The 13,551-nt window shown below is 32.0% G+C and overlaps 1 long non-coding RNA gene across 2 annotated transcripts in view; it reads left to right on the forward strand.

The window, feature by feature from the left end:
* The window catches only part of LOC106792003, a 35,581-nt gene that overhangs the window by 844 nt on the left and 21,186 nt on the right, over window positions 1-13,551 (forward strand). The gene's annotated exons all lie outside the window — the stretch shown is intronic.

Here is a 13,551-nt window from a genome sequence, read left to right on the forward strand (position 1 = left end):
TTTTTTTTTTTCTCGATTGATAGAGACAAGCCAACTTCTATCGTGGAACTTGTTTGTCACCCAGGCATATGTGGTTGTTACCATATGATATTCGTTTCTCTGTGTGTTTATTAAACGTGCTTATTACATATTTGTACGTGCATAAGAGAGAAGAGTGTGCGTTAGTTGAATAGATTACGTACAGATTTTCTAACCCTTTTAATTTACTTTTTCATTTTGTTTTTTTTTTTTCATTGACAATCGTTCGAAGAATTTTTCACATTATTTGTTTTTTACCTAGCACACACGAAAAAATAGAACAACTATATCTATCTTTCTTTTCCTTTTCTCTTTTTCTTAATTTTTTTCTTCTTCTTCTTCTTCTTCTTCTTTTTCTTTAATACTCGTACAAGTTTCCTTATGTCTGTATTACGAGACTATAAATAAACTGGGAGATTAAAGTTTTAAACGAGATTTTCAGGTCGACTTTTACGAAAGAAAGAAATTACCTACGGTTCCTTAAAACCATCCATTTCTTTTTTCTTTTCCTTTTTTTTCTTTTTTTTTTTCCTTCCAAAATTAAAATCCCTGAACAAAAGTTTTAAAGAACAAAATTGTTCGCGAGAAAAGAGAGTATCAGGATTTAAAAAAAAGAAAAAAAAAGAAAAAAAGAGAAAAAAAAAAGAAGCACCGAGATCAATTTAAACAATGAATCGTTAATTTTAATTGTACAAAATCGACAGAAATGTCAATCGAATCACCGATACCAAAGACCGAAATCGACTTGTTCGAATAGTTTTGAAATACTACATGGGAAAGACAGAAATAAGAAAGAAAATCTTTTACGAAGGATATGAATTATTTATGTTTTCCTAATCCAAATTTATTTCTTTTCTTTTCTTTTAAATTTATAACTGTAATATAATAGAGATTTGTATAAAAATATATCTTGTCAGAACTTAAACATTCACCGATAAATCAATTGAAATAATTAATGGCGTATTTTAATTGTACGAGATCGACAGAAATCGAATCACCGAATACAAAGACCAAAATTGAATTGTTCGAAAGCTTTTGAAATACTCGATTAAAGAGACAGATAGATACGGAGTTAAAAGAGAGAGAAAGAGAGAGAAGGAAAAGGTAGTTGGTAATTTGTTACCGTTATCGGCTCGTTAACATTTACCACTTTTCTGTTACTACGTTTTAATGGAATTCGAATCAAGTTGACTAACTGCACTAACTGGATCAACTGAGAATAGTACGTACAGAGAATACGATAGAGAACGTCATTCTACACATTACACACGTACATTCATACATACATGTAGATACACGCATACATATATATACATACATCTATATAAACGTAAACATACATACATAAATATACATAAATGTGCATACATATATAAGTGTACGTATATGTACGTATAAAACACAGGAGTTAGCTTGAAAAGCAACATAAAATATTCGGATTTGTTCGTTTCTAAAAGTCGAACAACACGCCTAACGTTATCTATTACTATGTCGGCCATTACATTGCTTAGTTTTCAAAGAAAGCGCGTAAAATTGAACCGAAGTTTCAAATTAGCTTTTCGCGTTTAGTTACGAACTATATACGCAATCGCGCGTTATACACACACACACACACACAAATTATTTTTATTTTTATCTATGTATACTCCCAAATAAAACTACGACTGTGTAAAAACTATCGTGATTTATGTATGTATCTTTCCTTTTACTGACGTCACGTTTTCTTTTTGAGTAATCAACCGTGATAATGTTCTTTTTTTTATTTTTTTATTGCTTAATTTTATACGCTCAGAATGAAAACCACTGCTTTGCTTCGAAACACTTCTCTCTCTCTCTCTTTTTATTTTTTTCTTTCTCTGTTTTTTTTTTTACGTTCGTGGTTATCACAAGTCTCTTAAACTCTGTGTTTGCCTTTTATCAATTCTAGCTACGATAATTTCTTTCCCAAATTGCAAGACTGTAAAAGAACAAGATTATCGTGTTCGTGTGTGTTGTATGTGACGGTGTGTGCCATGTTTTATTAGTTCAATCTATCGCCTTGAAACTATAATTATCGATTAAGGAGAAAAACGATGATTTAATATTTTTAAAAATACTTCGATTCCAATTTTCAATCAACGCAAACACACATAATACTATACACAGAGAGGTAGATACATATACGTAAAAAAAGCGTTTAATTATTTTTAATTAATTTTGAATAATCGTCGATCGTATACAAAAAAAATTACGACGACGACAATAACTTCGAATATAAATATACATAAATTTGTATTTCTCGTTATCGAAACGTTCAGCGACATTTTCTTTCTATTCTATTTAAACAATCATTTTGATTTCATTGTTCTTCCACACAATTTTATATAATTCAAACACGAAACACGTTTCGCTAAGAAATTCTCTATTCGTAATGGTAATCATTCGAACGATGAAGAAAAAAGAAGAAAAAATATGACCCATCAAGAGCCATTTCTAAGGTCCGTTCGTCTAGCGTTAGAAAATTTTTCTAACGACGCCACGTCACTGGCTCGTTTCCAAACGAGCAGCAGCTCCAAGCCTCGTCTATTTTCGTTGATTCCGATCTTCGTGAAAAGCTAGCTCGGTGTAATATAATGGCCGTTGCTAGAAGGGAACTTCTCTTTCTCCTTTTTACCTTTTTTTTTTGCCTATCTTCATTTGAGAAAATGTGTATGCATAAAAACGTTTTGATTGTCTCATGCATGGGAGACACGAACGGAAAGAAAAAGAGAAAGAGAAAGAGAGAGAGAGAGAGAGAGACACGTATCTTAATAAATTTAAATTCGTATTCGAATGGAACGTTGCATCCTTCGTTTAATTAGATCGTTCGATTAGATTGATTCTATTAGTATAATACGTAAAAGAGAAAGAGATAGAGATAGATAGAGAGAGAGAGAGAGAGAGAGAATACAAGTTTCACATATGCGTACACACGTTCACAGATTTTAGTATTTGGAAGTTAACACCAATGAATAATTTTACAATGTATGAATCAGAGAAAAAGAGAGAAAGAGAGACATGGATAAAATACGAGCTTCACATATGTACAAACATATTCACAGATTTTAGTATTTGAAGGCTAACACCAATGAATAATTTTTCAATGTATGAATCAAAGAGAGACAGGGGATGATATACAAGCTTTTTCATATTATATGCACAAACACACATATTCACAGATTTCACATTTGTGAGTTAACACAGTATAAATGATCAATTTAGCAATGTATAAATTAGAAAGATAATACAAGTTTTACGTATATAAACTCTTACATTCGTTCATTCATACATATATACATATATACTTACATATCTACATATATACGTACACGTGTTTTTGTGTACATAAAGAGAATGATAGAGATATCTATGAAATTTTGGGATGAGTAAAACCAATGAACGATTCTAGTGGCAGGAGAGTGACATGGTGGTTAGTACGTTAATTGCACGTATCCTACAGGAAAATTGCTTTCCATTTGCGCGGATTCAATCGGTAACAGGATTCCAGGGGAAAATATCATACGTGTGGCGTGAATCGTTGACGCGTGTGTTACCGCGATCTCTCGCGGGTGAGACGTATCTTTGATCTTCCATTAAATGCATCGCGTTTCCTAAACCCCCACCCACCCCACCCTCCGACCCCGTTGTATCCCTGTCACCCTTCCCCATTTTCACACATATCTCTCTCTCTCTCTCTCTCTCTCTCTTTCTCTCTTGTTTTTGGTATATCCATCTATATATCATTCTATCTCTGTCAAAATGTTCCCCATGTGTTAAAATTATAATGAGACTTTCGAAAAGCTTGCCACTCTCTTACGGTCTATCACGAAATTTCAAACAAGATGAAAGAATTTTCACGAGATGGGGAAACACTCTCTCTCTCTCTCTCTCTCTCTCTCTCTCTCTCTTTGTTTTTTTCTTCTCTTCTCTTCTTTTTTATTTCCTACAACCCCATTCGATCCTTCAACCAAACCCTTTTTTTAATATTACGTTCACAAACTCGTCGCAGCGTGTGATGATTGTACGTAACAATGTGTAATTGTTGTTTTAATCGTTAAAAATCTATTAATATGAGAATAAGAAACAACGCGACAAGTCAGTATAGTTAAATTAGACTGGAATTTCATTGACAGTTGTATTTCTTTTGTTTCATTCATTAATTTATTAGGAAATAGCGTGATTATGTTATAATCATCGAGATTGAAATCAGTTTCTTTTTTTTTTTTTTTCTTTTTTAATTAATTTCATTCATTTAATTTATATGAATGACATGTAACCATATCTTGATGGAAAAATAGGAAAAAAGATCAAAATGAAACATTGCAATGTCTTTTTTTCTTTTTTTGTTTGTTTGTTAATTCTATTTTTAAATATTTAACAATAAAAAAATAAACCAAAAAAAAAAAATGCAGAAAAACATATTACCACCATTTTAATTCTCGTTTGTTTAAAATCTGACAATGAAAATGAGTCCGAAGAGAGAGAATTCGCAGTATTTAATTCGTACACGTGACGTTTAAATGTCATCTCTTCATCTCTTTCTCACTCACACATAGTAAAGAACGTACAATCATTCTATCCTTCTCTCTCTCTCTCTCTCTCTCTCTCTTTCTATCTATCTATCCTTTTTCAACTCCTCCCAATGTATACACGTAAAACGTAGAACACACATACACGCACGTGTTCTTCACGTAACACGTCGCATGCAACAGGTATCCGTTCTGACGTCACGATTGCAGGATCGAAACGAGAGTCTCTGTAGCGGAGTAGCAGAGAGGAAATACGACAAAGAGGAAGAGAGTGGGACAGAGAAAGAAAGAGAAAAATAGAGAGATAGAGAGAGACAGGAATAGGAGGAAGAAGAGGGTGCGGTAAAGGGTGATGATGGATGAGAAGAAGGGTGGGAGGAAATGACACATACACTACTTTACTTCTATCATATATGACTCGAATCTAATCCATACATTTACACACATATATAAATACATACAAATATTTGTATACATTTATATATATATATATAAGAATTTACGTATATATGTACACACATATGTATATATGCATTTATACATTCTTTATTTTTTTCTCTCTCTCTTTATCATTCTTTTTCTTATTCTTTTCTTCTTCTTTTTCTCTCTCTCTTTTTTTCTCTCTTATACTCTATTTGAATATATTGTTGCACAAAAAAAGAGAAACGAAAAGAGCGGTCGCGAAAGACCATCAACGTTGCAACAATGACGACGACACAATACCAAAGTGCATTTGTATTATTCGTGAGTATAACGATAAATATGATGAGTGTGTATTTGTGTGTTAGTATTGGGCGGTTCGTGACTCGAGTTGTGTCATTCGTTAAAGGCTCTGTTATGCGAGTGTTATTCAACGTGCATGAAAATATGCGCACGCGAATGACGTCCTACTCTTATCGAAGACCACACATTTGTTTTATTTTCTTTTTATTTTTTTTATTCTTCTCGCTATATATATATATATATATATATTCTTTATTTTTTGCTTGCTATTTCCTTTATCTTTTTCTTTTAATTTTTATTTTTTTTTTTTTTTCTTCTTTTTCTAGAAATTCTAATGCACGTTTCGTTGCAATTTTGTTCGATAGAACGCCGTGCGTTGTGTTATCGCATATTGTGAGGAAACATCTCTTTAGCTTTTTTTATCGTCTTTATATTTTATGCAGTTCGGTTTAGTATTATTACGTGTCATTAATGTGTGCACGTGTGCGTGCGTGCGTGTGCGTATGCGTATGCGACGAGCAACACAAGAGATAAATGAACAAAAGAATAAACTGTTTTATTCGATAGTGTTGCATTTATTCTTGCAATTTTGTAACACTCATTGATACAACTTCGATATGTATGATGTTCCCTACGAACGTAATAAAATACATATACATACCCAATATACACACATATATAAATAAATACATTAAAACGAATTCCTCGAAGAAGCGTCGTTAATACAATCTAATAAATCACGGACATCAAAGTGCATTGAGAAATAGAGTTTTTTCCTATGGAATCTCGTTTCTTGAAAAATAAAGATTCATAAATGCATTATACGTATATAAATATCATCGTTAGATTATTAGAAGAAAAAAGAAGAAGAAAAAAAAAAAGAGAAAAAAACAAATTAAGAAATATTTCGAAAAATGATTCTCAAGTACGTTGAGAGAATTATATAAAACAGTATCACGAAACTAATGACATTATCGTCTAAGAATATTTATATATTCTATTTAAATGTGAAACTCTATTTTAAACTCGCGCGCGCGCTAATAATACGTGACTAATATAAATAAATAATAACTACTAATATATACCACGCAATCTAATTCACATTAATTAAAATCAAATATCGTATATTTAGAAACGTGATTGAAATATTCGAATATTAATATCTAATTTGAAATTAATTACATTGGCTTATTTTAAATATAAATTCATCAATAGTCACTAACGTTTGAATAATAATTCATAGATAGTAGGTATTTCAAAAATGAACATAAAACAAAAGGAGGAATATTAACTTGGTGTATTCTTAACACGTTCGTTGCTATTCTCGTGACTAAACGTTCGTGTTAGAAAGAAAACGAGAGAGAGAGAGAGAGAGAGAAAGAGAAAAGAGGATGCACCAGCAGGCATCCCTTTTTTTAAGGTGTTAAGCCTGCCAGGTGTAACGGAGCAAGGGTAAAGAGGATGATGAAGAAGAATAAGAGGGGGGGATAAGGGGGAAGAGGAAGTAGGGGGGTGTAAGTCTTACTAGCAAAGAAGGCGTGCTACCTACCTACCTACCTACCTACCTACCTTCCTACCTACCTACCTTCCTATCTACCGGCTGATGCCACACTATGGGAATTCTAATTAGAGATAATGACGTCATTAAGGTCTGAGCCACGACGAGACGGAACGGTCTACTGCGCTTGCTGTACAACACGATTTAGCTCTGCTCCTTTCCAAGGCACACGCGCGAACTGTGCTGCATACGCGAGTATGTTCGCGATAAAGAAAAATCTAGAAGAAAGAGAGAGAGAGAGAGAGAGAGAGAGAATACTGATTTGTAGTCCTAAAGAGTTTCTATCTTTATATTTTTATAATCTTGTGATATCGATAATTTTATTAATGAATTTTAGCTTTGAGTCATTTTTAATACGACAAACAAGAAATAATTAATAGTTTGGATCGGTTGTGCGAGTATTTTTATGATTTTTTTTTAATGATATTTTTATGATAAAAAAAAGAGATAGAGAGGATAGAAAATGTTGCTTTTTTACGTATTTATTATTTTCTGTTTCTTCTTTTATATATTTCGAGATACCAGAGAAATCTGTGTTGACTTTAAATCATATTTTGTATGTGTGACAATAAAAAAATATATTAATCAGTTTGTTAGAGTGTCAATAATAATATTTTAGTCTTTTCTCTCGTATGCATTTTAAAAGATATTTATTATTAAATATTTTATTTGTGTTATTATCAATCTTATATAATTAGTTTTATACAAATATTGTGTATACTTGTACTTTTAGGTAAGAGAATTTATTAGATTCATCTCGTATATTATGTATATCTTATAATACAAATTTATTATTACGAAAGTTTTTATGAAAGAAATATCTAGACACTTTTTTTTTTTCACGAGTTATCAAAAAGTTATTCGATAATCAAAATACAAGACCATTCTTCTTTTGATATCTTTCTTAAAATTCTTATTTCATTCAAGTCAAGTCCGTGATTATCTCATTTTCGTGATACAATCCCTTAGTCATTTGCTACTTGCATGGTCTCATATCTTTCGAGATAAACGTGTGGGTTTTATATCAAGCTATACATATTAATATACAGATATATTCATTCATATATATGTAATACATTCAAAATTAGACTAATCTTTTCGTTTAATTGTAGATAATTTAGGATTGAAGTCCAAAATGGTATCACGATAGTGTTTTCAAATTTCTCAACAAAGCAATAACGAAAGGAGCTCAAAAGTAGAACGGATCTAACTAAAAGTAAAATTCTACCGATCATTACGTCATCAAACTTACGATTTATTTTACAAGACAATCATAGGGCACATTGTTAACACAATTAACAAACATTCCCGTGTAATTAAAAAAAGGATTTATCTCATTTTCAATCTTTTTCATTCGATCGGTTAATATAATATTTCCCGTAAATCTTTGCTCGAATTAGAAAACTTATGATCATTTTTAGAATGATCATATTACATCGTATTGAGTCATTTAACTATTCCATTAATAAATTTTCTAACTTTAGGAAACACCGATAGCCAAAAAATTTCGCGTAGGTTTGAAGTTTTAATTTTAATTGACAAAGATACAATTGAGAAGAAATTCGATTGATTCGATCTAATTATGGTCACACATTATATTAATTAATTTAACATTAAACCATATCGACACTTCATGTATACCTATTCCTATCGTGATCAATCAAATGACCGCTTTAACAATAAAACATATGTTTTAATGTAGAATAAGATTTTAGCCAATTGGATAGTGAAAAAAATATTTTTTTGTTACTTATTACAAATTACAGGACGCGGTGGTGCGTTTAGTATTAATGATTTCATTTAGAAATATAAATAATATTCACAGAATATAAAATAAAAATTATGAAATTAATTTTGAAAACAATTTATAATTTACAATTAGTCCATTATCATAATTACCAATATTTTTTTATTCTCTCTCTCTCTCTCTTTCTCTTTTTTTTATGTACATGTAACATCGATAGGGTCATCCGATCGCAAGAGCGTGTCGGGTGGCGTTGTTTCTCTGCCAACGTCACGCGACAACTATGCGCGACGCACCATTCTGTGACACGTACCGCCGGGATTGCAAAACGGCGCTCAGGGCCGTCTCATTCTTGGTTACCAAAGACGACTAATACAAATAAAAACTATTCATAATATTCTCTTTTCAACAAATTCACCAAAATCTACGATAAAACAAATGTTTTCGGTTATAACAAAAAACATCGCATTGCATACAATTTGGTTCGTATAATACGTTGTATCAGATATTCATAAAAATATGGAATTGTTAGTAATAATTAAATCGTAAAAGAGGAAACCAATATTTTAAGATGTATGATAAATTGTTTCGAAAGTACTTCAATTGCCTCATACATTTTTATTTTTTTAAAGTAAAAATTGATATTAGTAAATGTTGTAATATTCAAATATATTTCTCTTGAAAAACTGAATATCAGTAATTCGAAACACACATCACACACACACACATATATTTTCTTATTTATTATTCATACTTATCATTTATCAATGTAAATTAAATTAAGATAATTTTTTGTCAATGAACATACCCGTTATCAATGAGATTAAAATTATTTGAAATTCCTTTTCGTACGTTTTGTATTTTCTTCGTGAATATCTCATCGCGATACTCGTTTTGGTTGTGCACGACTAAGAACGAGGAATGAAAAATTGACGAAGGCGCCCCCGTGGTAAGGTGGATACGGGTTCGCGGAGATTCTGGCCGGAAATAATAATGTGGGACACACGTGGGGTGTAGGGGGGGTTGGGTGAGACGTGGAGAGATGCCGCTAAACAGGGCCTTATATGGTGCAAATATCCTCGTGTGTGGCTCCTCCTACCGAGAGGCATTCCTTAGCCTCGTTCTCCAACGAGATATTTCATCGCCAACTCTGGAGTTCTTCGTTCTTGATTTACTTTTTCTCCTTTCTTTCTTCCTTCCTTCCTTTTCTCCCCTTCTTCCTACCATCTTCTCATTTTTTCAAACTTCTTCTTTGTATCCTCTTATCTCTTCGCTGATTTCTACACGAACTTCTTAGAATATTTGTTTATTTTTATTTTCTTCTACAATTTTTGTTATAATTTAACAAATAAATATTATTTATCTATAACGAGAAATGAAAAGAAATTAATTGACATAGTTAAAATATTTTAATAAATACGTGAATGGATTGAGAAGTTTTGTACCTATTGCAATAACAACAAAAAATTATAAATATATTCGTTAATTATTAATTATTTTAAAATGTATATTAATAATTATTATTATTTCGGTTATTTAATTTAACGAATTATTCAATATTATCATTTTCAATTTCTCGCAAACTACAATATATTTATATCTATTTTCTTTTAATTTAATATCCTTTTATAGATCTTTATATAACGTATTAGTAATAATAATTATTATAGCGTTAAAGTAAACAATAAGTTAGAAAATTGTTTTATGGAGGGAAAAAATATTTGCAAAATATAAAAAAAAAAAAATCTAATGGTACCGATATAAAAAGATGCCACAGTTTGAGAATCACTGGCATACCTAGACGTTGCCGCCGCCACCATCATCGCCACCGCCACCGTCGCCGCCACCACCGTCGTCCGTAGTTGGCTCTTTAAACTTTAAAAGCCAACGCGCCGGCCGCGAAACTATTGACGAGCGAGCTCAGGACCGTCTAACTCGATCCAATCACCCTCGACCTAAACATTTTTTGTTATTTTTTTCTTTTTTTTTCTTTTCGAATTATCCACTCTAACACAGTTTTGTTTTTTTTATTCTACGATAAAACAAAAATACACGGGAGACGTTGAACGTGTAATTCGTGGAAAATATTTCCAACGATGTCTCGAAAGAAATGTTTTCGAGACGATCAAATTCTTGGGCTCGTAGATAAAAACCAAGTTCGAGAATCGAATTCGATCTTCTCATTCATGTTTCTTAACCTCCCCCCCCCACTCTCTCTCTCTCTGTCTGTCTCGTTCCATCTTTATCGCTGTTTTTTTTTCTCTTTCTTTTTTTGTTTCCTGTTCGTCTTTCTCTTTCAACCTTCGCTAACGCGCAGTTTTCGAAAGCGGATAAACGAAAAAGCGAAGGAGGGTCGTTGGTAGAACTCGGTTCTCTCTCCGCTTCCAGCCACGATTATGCAAAACAATTATCCTGGAATGCGGTCAGCTGTTTCCAGACGCGCACTGACGTCATGCGGTCGATGCGCGCGCGCGCGCCCGATAAACACACACACACACATGCACATACGGAGGCTAAAGTTTACTTACACAAAATCACATCGTATAGAAAATTCTGATCTACTTTTAATCATTTCTAATTTTATATATATATATTTTTCTTTTTTTAAAAATAAATATAAAATTAAATTATTATTTGTGTGGTTTTTCTCTTGGATTACATTGTGAAAATACACACGCACACATACGCTCACATATACGTATATAATTTTAACTAGAAGAAAATTGTATTATATAGATAAATCTGATCTACTTTTAATTTTATTTTTCTATATACATGTATATATATGTATTTTAAAATATTATCTTGAATGTTTGTCTTCAAATGATTGGAATATTTTGTTGACATTTATTTAAAATAAAATGAAATTATTGGCTCGTTTCTCTTGGCTCTTATGCTAACATTGTAACATAATACACATAAAAACGTACGGAAATTTAATTTAAGAAAATTCTATCGTAAAGATTGATCGTCCCAGTCCTCTCTGTGAGATCTACTTGAAATTTTATTTTTATTTAATATCTTTTCTCAACATAAATTTTCTTTTATATTTGCCATTGTGAATGATCCCAGCAAAGTTTTTCTTTCGTATATTATTTTACAGCAAATATATATTGTCTCGTAAAAACTCTCGGAAAACAACAGTGTAATATTATAAACTTTTGTGTTTAAAGGAAGCAGTGAATATTTTTAATTTGACGGGTAGACTTTTGCATATCTGTTGGTAGGATCTCTTCAAAGTTTAGATTCATTGTTGCAGATAACAATGTTGGAACGAATCAAAATGGTTCCGGGGGGGAGGGGAAGAACGTTAGTGGTCACTTTTCCGTGATGGCTTCGGATTTAATAGGACGGTCACGTACTCGTGTAAGTAGGTTTGTGCATATGTGTGTATTGTACTCGAATACTTACCGTGTTCTCCTAAAAGTTTAACATTTGTTTTTTCTCAACGACGTTATATCGTCTCGTATAAACTCGATGATTTCTTCTTTCTTTTTCTCTCTCTCTTTCTCTCTCTCTGACTCTCTCTCTCTCTCTCTCTCTCTCTCTCTTTTTCTCTGTCTGTTTCTGTTCGGAGAATTTGGAAGAGTTGGTGAAGAGTCATATCTCAGCCTTGAAACTTTGCACGTGTCGGAATTTCATGGTCTCTTTGCTATGTGTTTTTCTTACGTAGGCATGACTCTAATATACGCATATGTACACACATGAGATACGCCCTAAGTTATCAAGCAAGCTAGCTAACAAGCTAGTTAACAATCTAGTTCGGTGCTAGCTCCGAGCTAACTCTCGAACTGTTACATTTAACAAATAATGTTGATACTTACCTTCTTTTTTATTTCTTTTTTTATTTCTCGTTATTCTTTATATAGAAGTTAGCGAGGCAATTATCTATTTAATTCGATATTAGCTCCGAGCTAACTTTTGAAATTGTTGCATTTAACAAATAACGTTGATACTTAACGCAATTTTATTTTATTTATCACCACTTCATTTTCTCTATTACTATTTTTTCCTTTTTCTTCTTCTTCTTTTTCTTCTTCTTCTTATTATTATTATTATTTACATAGAAATTAATTTAACTAACTATTTCCTTATAATTAATTTTCAGCATTACGAGAGTTATCTCCTCTCAAAAAGTAACATTTAACGACAAACGTATTTACCTTATATTTATTTTTCATATAACAGTAAACTAGTCAACAACCATCTGTTTCTAATACCAAGCCAATTCTCGTACAGTTACATTCAACAGCAAAATTACGTAGATATACTTCTTATTATTTTTTTTTTTTTTCTTGTTCTTTTATTTTCTCGTCCATTTATATTTTTATTACGTTTTTTTTCTCGTCCATTTATATTTTTATTACGTTTTTTTGTTTCTTTTTTCTTATCTCTAGTATGTAGAACTGACACGATGAACTCGAGAAGATTTCATCAGAAGCAAACGCTCGTCATTGCCTCGCAACGAATATTTTATTACCGTACGATTACGCGATCTATCTCTCTCTCTCTCTATCTCTCTCCTCCTTCTCTCTCTTTATCTCTCTCCCTCTTTTACGTTATCAAGATCACGTCGTAGGAGAATCATGCATATAGTCCCTTACATGTGGAAGAGAGAGACAGGTTGAACTCTTAAGAATTCTATCGAGTTTCTCCTCTGCAACATTCCACGATATCTTTCCTTTCGAATGGAACATACTAACAGATACTCTCCTCCCCCCCCCTTCCCTCCTCCTCCTCCCCCTTATTCTATTCCTCATACATATACAAACATATTCACATAACTTCGTTGATACGCGAATCGAATTTCGTATAAATACCTACCTGCTACGCTTACCTTCGTAAATATCGAAAGCAAATAGCCAATCGTTGTCGTCAGGTATATAACGGTGATACTAGTGGCAATATTAATAACAATAATAATAATAATAGTAATAGTAATAGTAATAGTAATAGTAATA

This window comes from Polistes canadensis, unplaced genomic scaffold (assembly GCF_001313835.1).
Source record: "Polistes canadensis isolate GaletaPanama2010 unplaced genomic scaffold, ASM131383v1 scaffold_8, whole genome shotgun sequence".
In the NCBI taxonomy this organism is placed as follows: domain Eukaryota; kingdom Metazoa; phylum Arthropoda; class Insecta; order Hymenoptera; family Vespidae; genus Polistes; species Polistes canadensis.